Source organism: Manacus vitellinus, unplaced genomic scaffold (assembly GCF_001715985.3).
Source record: "Manacus vitellinus isolate BGI_N305 unplaced genomic scaffold, ASM171598v3 scaffold_66_pilon, whole genome shotgun sequence".
NCBI lineage: Eukaryota > Metazoa > Chordata > Aves > Passeriformes > Pipridae > Manacus > Manacus vitellinus.
The window spans coordinates 1701687-1708318 of record NW_021940729.1 but is presented as its reverse complement, the minus strand read 5'-3'; the positions used below and the strand labels follow the sequence as shown (position 1 = coordinate 1708318).

At 41.3% G+C, this 6632-nt stretch overlaps 1 long non-coding RNA gene across 1 annotated transcript; it reads right to left on the bottom strand.

Moving 5' to 3' along the window:
• On the bottom strand, nucleotides 1-1697 carry LOC115307895. The gene is made up of 2 exons (XR_003916250.1): nucleotides 1454-1697; nucleotides 1-176 (listed from the first exon to the last, which is right to left on the bottom strand). It is a non-coding gene; the product is annotated as an uncharacterized LOC115307895 (long non-coding RNA).
• Nucleotides 1698-6632: the final 4935 nt, after the last annotated feature.

The following is a 6632-nucleotide window of genomic DNA, read 5'->3' as shown; positions in this document are numbered from 1 at the left end:
ACCTGCTCTTCTCCAGGGGCACAGTTGCTCCAGCGGGTGGTCTCTTGTGCCCTCTCTGATTTCTGCCCTCTCTGATTCTGTGCCCTTAGCCTGGCTCCCCCGTTGAGCTTTCGGTGGTTGAACGAATCCCGCCTGGAGCCACGCGGAGATGCCTTGGCACGAATAAGGGATGTAACCTGAGGCAAGGACAACAAGGAATGTAACCTGATGATGCAAAGCTGCCGCCGCCGCTCCTCCTCCTCCTCCCCTTCCCTTGGCTTCGGCCGCATCCACGTCGCACTCCTCCCATATTTCACCCTATCCCGGTAGGGCTTCCCTTTAAAATGGTAATATATGGGACCTGCGGAATGAGCCCCTGGAGCGTGACTGGACTTTTGTGCCTCGACAAATAATAAGCACATCATGTGGCACTGTGAGCGACAGTTATCAGACGATATGACACCCTTTGGAGGTTGGACCGGGTGATCTCCAGAGGTCCCTTCCAACCCTAGCAATTCTGTGATTCTTTTCCCCGGACCCATGGAACACACAGACTGAAATTTTTGGGTATATGGTGTGCCACTGCTGCTGAGCAGAGATGGAAGTGATTTCTTGAAATCCCTGCAGGACCAACGCAAGCAAAGTAGGGAAGAATAGCGAGAATGTTTTCTTCTAATGCTGTAATATTACTTCTTTCTAACTGTAAAGGCAAAACACTGAATGATACGCATTTAGTTTCACTGGGGAAAAAGCAGAAAGCTTTGGGTTCCTCAGCACACATGATCAACTCTGTCTCACAAGAGGGAAAACAGAACAGTAGATTCCAGAGTCCTCCCAAATAAGTTACTGAGTTAAATGTGACAAGGCAGAGAGCCTGGCCTTGCCTGCCTACGGCCTTTCTTTTTCTGTTGCTGCGGCTAGTTTAAAGTCTTATCGATTGTATTTCGCTAGGTATTTTGCCACGTTAGTAATATTAATTCCCTCTGGCCCACCAGGCAGCCAGACAAACACTGGTGCCAGGATGAGGGAGGTGGTGAGCATGGTGGTGAGTAAAGGAGGAAACTGCCTTTCTGGGGAGCAGCACAGATCCGTGCTGACTTTAAATTACTATCTAACCATGACCTACTTTGCTTCTTTACATTGTTTGACATTGCAAAGGGTCCCCTGGAGGGAAAGAAATGAGTTAAGCCATCCACATGACACTTCAGGTAGCAGCTTACTGTAAGAAAATCAATTCAACACTTTGAGTTACAGCTGAAATGGGAGCTGGAGGTAAATAATAATTACACAGCAAAATGTAAGGGTAGAGAAAATCTGTCCTGTATAATCACAATGGGAGCATGGGCAGATGAACTTTGAGAAAATAAGGAGGAAGGGAGATGAAAAGGTTCTGGGGAGATTAGAGAAGGATCAGAGCAGGGATTTTTCATCCTTGAGCCAGAAGCAAAGGTTCTTGTCTTGCAAAATTCCTCACTGCATTGTATCTTCTTTGGACATGAAGACCATCTCTTCTTATGAGCATTCAACAATCAATTATCACAGTAGCATTTGTAATTAAATAGGGAGGAAAATGCCACGTTCCTATTTGCAAAATTTTATAGCTTTTAAAGGCAGACTGGACCATTTGCCACATGTTACAACAACTCTCCTAGACCCTCACTTAGATCAGACTTCATTTTACATGAAGTGTTAAAAGCACTGGGTATTTAATCTCCCCTCAGTAAGGTCCTTTTAATCTAAATAGACAAGATAGGAGCAGGACAGTGGGTGGAAGAAAGATCATTCCCTTTTCCTGCTCTTAATTATTTAGTTACTTATTGTTCCAGATGATGGAGGATTGAGGCACAGAGAGGTGAAAAGGTCTCCCCAGGGTCACACGGAAAGTCTCCTGGCATCAGGTCACAGTTTCAAAGTTCAGCTGTAGTTTGGCAGCGTTGGCATTTTTTGATGAAGTGCAGTTTTCCAGAAAAACAAACCCTAATGTTAAGGGGCACAGTCTAAATAAATTTGCCTGGTAACCTTCATACAATTACAACATATCTTTTGTGCATACATTTTAGTCACGTTCAACTTTTGGTTTGTATATAAAGTGTGTAGTTACATAAATCTGAGATACTTCAGTACTTGCCTCTGTCCCATCATCTTCCCAAAACACTTGAAAGCAGATAGGATTTCCCTGCTGTTTCTTTTTTCCAAAACTATAGTTAAATCTGATTAAAAACAGAGATCTCACTTGAAAAACTCCATTGATGGGATTGTTTCCCAAAGCAAAACATTGATGGTCTGATGGCCATGGTCTGATGGTATCTGTACTCCTAGGATAGCAAATATCAAGAATATAAACTAGGAATGGGAAGGAACCCATTACACCACAATAACATAAGATGTAGCCTGGTAGCAGGAGAACACAAGATAAAGGTGATCTCTCACTGTGTTAGACATGGTAGATCAGGTCATTGGCCTTCAGGACGGATATGCCCAAAGCATTATTTCACATGGCTGTAATGCTGGGAAAAGAATTAGTTGTCCAGCTTTGTAAAATACAGAGAACTGAATTAATCTGCTAGAAATCATTGGGTGCTATCATACACAATGCTGGCAGATGCTGAATTAAAATTCTGGTCCACCTATATTTTAATTCTCTTCTTATTCGTCTGGATTTGCCATCTGAAGGCAAATATGTTGCCATTCGAAGGAAAATACATCACACAATAAATAAAAATTATCTTGGAGTGGCAGCTTTGCTTCTTTTACCCTGGTTTTGTTTGAAGGAACAGTTCCTTATTTTTGGCAGCAAGCCTACTTTCTGTTTAATTTTTGTTTAAAGATTAGACGGTGTCATATAGATAACACTCTCATAATAGTTAAGTGCTTTATAGCACAGTTAATAAAAAAACCAAACACATCACGAGTTTGAGGATTATGATGCAGAAGGAGTGAAATGTGATGATCCCATTTAATGAACATCTTTGGTGCCAGAGGAAACAAATGATTATCAATTTTACAGTTAGGTAAGAATGTAAGAACTGGACTACATTGATAGCTCTGGCTCATTAAAAGGTTCAGGAGAAACAACAGCTACTAAATAAAGTGATAAGACAGAAAAGGGGCAAACTACTTCCATGATACACACATCTGGCTCTGGCAAAGGACCTGGCTTGGGAAGGACTTCTCTCCCTCCTGTGCCCTCAGTGACTCTTCATATCCTTGCACCCTGGTTCCCTCTTCTCCTCACTGTGCCAGTGTAACTGCTGGGAAGGTCCCAAAGGATCTCAGTCATCCCCTTGCTGAAATGTATCTTAAAGGAAAAGAAGAAAGAAATTAATATCCTAAACCATTTTTGTCAGAGGTTCTTTCTAATTCATCTTTAAGTTATCAAAGAAATATTTTGAAGCGTTTCCTACTCCATAAGAATCCAGTTTATGCACCGTCCATGGATCAATAGAAATTGATCTTCCACAAGGAAGCAAAAATATGTAAAATTGAAATGACATACAGACAGTGATTTTTATCAGTAGATGAATTTCCATATAGTAAGGAGGATTTGGATTTCTTCTCTCTGAACTGCTTAACTGTTCAGAAAACTTAGTAGTCCTGAGACTTTTATGTATGGATTTTCTTCATTGTACGTCTGATGAATGGCTTTGTCAGCCTAACACCTCTCCAGACACAAATGTAAGGCCATATTCAAGGTGAAGAGGTTTTTTACATTAGTGGAATCTCCCCTGTAATCACATAGTGTAGCATATCGGCCTCAACAGTGGTGTGTAGTACCTCAATTAATCTTTGTACAAAAATTTCTATAGTAGTGCTGTAGCATTACTGTAGTAGTAGTTAGGTAATAGGTAATAATTACCTGCTGTAATACAACAATATATTGTATTATAGTAGGTTTTTCAGTAGTGCTTCATGGAGGAACACATATAATCCCTTTAATGACTTCTGAAGTAGTTCCACAGCTGCAGGACTCGTTACCTCTCTAGGATTTGATTCCCGGTTTCCTTTTATGTGTGTTGTACTTGGAGAAGGTACTATGCTATTTGAATCTCCATGTCTGGGTACTGTTTACACTGATTTTGCTAAGGAGCAGATTCATCTACCCAATCCCTTCCACCTAGACATTCCCTTGCATGATCCTACAATTTACCTTATTAAAAATTATCGTAATTCTGAAGACAGACCAAATGCATTTTTACATGTATTACATAAACCTCTGCTTGTGCTCCCTGGTAGAGTCACAGGCTTCCAGCACTGCCTTTGAAGCAGATTGCTGATGTTAAGGGTCAAGGCTGACTGACTGCCCTCCTGTTTGGGAAGCATCCATTGACACCTGAGCTAACCTTTGCCATATTGCACTCTGGACCCTTCCCACTCTGCCTTTCACAGGGCAAGCTTTATGGAAAACACTGTGGACACAACCAAGCTTCCAGCAAGCATTATTTAACGTGTTTCTCAGTACTGAGGGATGTTTGGCCCCATTGCTACAGCCAAGTCCCATGTGAAGGCTAGGAAGGACACTCTTTGTGCTGAACCCACTGGGTACTTGTAGATGAGAGATATCCATGGACACATTTTGAGCCTTCTCCATCAGACTATAAAACATATCCCAGTTATTCAACCAGTCAAGCTTCCACTTTGGTTTGTAATGCTGTAGGCAAAGCAAAGTGAGCCATGAACTTTACATGATGACTGTAACAAATATCTTTGATCTGGATCTAACAGGTGCACACTTATAATTTCTCTTATTCCTTTTAATTTTTGTCAGGAGCTGTTGTTTTCTTTAGCACACATCATGACTATATACTGAAAGAAGAGCTGGTGAAATGCTTCCTGGCTGAAATTCAGCAGTGTAATCTGGAGGATTACAATGCAAACTCACTGCTCCAAAGCTGGGTCAAACCAGATCAGAAGATGTTGTTTTATGTCTGGCTCCATCTAAGTACCATCACTTTTGTTATTGATTCTCCTCTCTTTTAAGCAAAGAAATTAAGACATGGAAACTGTTCCTCATGAACTGTTCCTCAGTTTTACAAGTCAGCCTTGAGCCAGTCTCTTCCTGAGCCAGTTCAGCTCATTAAAGCAGTGGAAGACTATCACTTTTATTTCCTTGAAGTAGCTTGCTGTCCATCAGCCAACCAGCTGGGTTCAGTGAAGTGCCCAGCAAACACCAGAGGCAGCTCAGGAAGCAGCGTGAGCAGGCACAAGGACACTGGGTTGTGGCTAGGGAACACTAAATTAGCTGTCTGCCTCTCCTGTAACTCGAGCCTAACTTCAGCTCGTGCTCTGAGCTGCCTTCTAGAGAAGCTTACATTTCCAGACTACAGAAGGAGCTGGGAATGAGGATCAGCTAAATTTAATCTCTGTGAATACCTCTTTCTGTGCCCAGTGTTGCAATTCCAACTCTTCTTACTAATATAGCTCGTGCCCATAAACTGTTGTAAATTGTCTTGAATCAGCCCCAGCAGTGGTATCAGCTAACACTGCCTAGATAAGCACCACAATTTTTTACCTTATGCCAGAGATGTACTGTGTGTATTTAGCTTGTATTCCTGAAACCTCCATGTCATTGTAAACTTGCCAGCTAATGCTGAGACATATGAGAGGCTCTCTGCAAGTCTGTTGATTTGCTTTCTAGCACCTTAAAAAAAGCAGGCAGAAATTTACCCTGCCTGGATTCCAGTTTTATTGATCAGCACTCGGAATAGTAATTGAAATTAATAAATTTAAAAGGGTGCATGTTAGAAGGCAGGGGCTTTTGGCTACAAAAGTGCAATGAGAAGTGGTTCATTTTGAAAGTTTAAAAAATATGAAAGCTATCCTCAAAGCACCTAAAAACTGTATTTTGTGTGATGATGGATTGTCTTGTCCTTTTTTAACTTCACTTTTACAACTATGACTGCTCTGTCTGGTTGGGCTGGTTCTATGCCTGAAAGATGGAGGCCCTTATCCAAGCTGTTTTGAAAAGTTCATAGAGCTGAAGACAAAAATTAGTGAACATTATGTGATAGGTATCAACCCCCCCATTTTCTTCCAGATCATCCCTGTAGTTACAAATTGGTGCTCTACTCATTGCTATCTTTAGTGACTGTCATATCCATTTATTTCTACATCTGTGAGTAAATTAAAAGCCCTTTAAAATTATGTGATGTCCTAAACTTATTGTTTACTTTTCCTCCATACAGCTGATGCACCTCGTAGTCACTCACTTCTGCAAACCTATTCCTGATTGAAATTACTGGCTGTGTGATGCTGCTTAATGCATTTCCAATTGTGTTGTGCCTGCACCTGTTATTTCACAAGTGATGTTCGATGCCATTGCAGCTGTTGTGTCTACTTGGGGGTGTGGTTCTTACCTTTCAGATCAAGTAAATACACAAAAGTGATTACATTCCACTTTCTCTTGTTTCATTATTGTACAAAACACAATTAAATTGCCCTGCCCTGTGATAGGAAGCACACTAAGATGATGTTTGCAGCCCCTTGTCCTTTTTTTGTTGCTTCATGTAATGCAGGAGCTTTGACATCTGTCCCTGTTTGTACAAGGTAATTGCTGACCTGAGTTCCAAATAGCAGCTGAAGGACCTTGCATGAGCATGGATTATTATCTTCCTCAAGTGCTTATTGCTGTTACTCTTTGCACCTTTGATATCTAA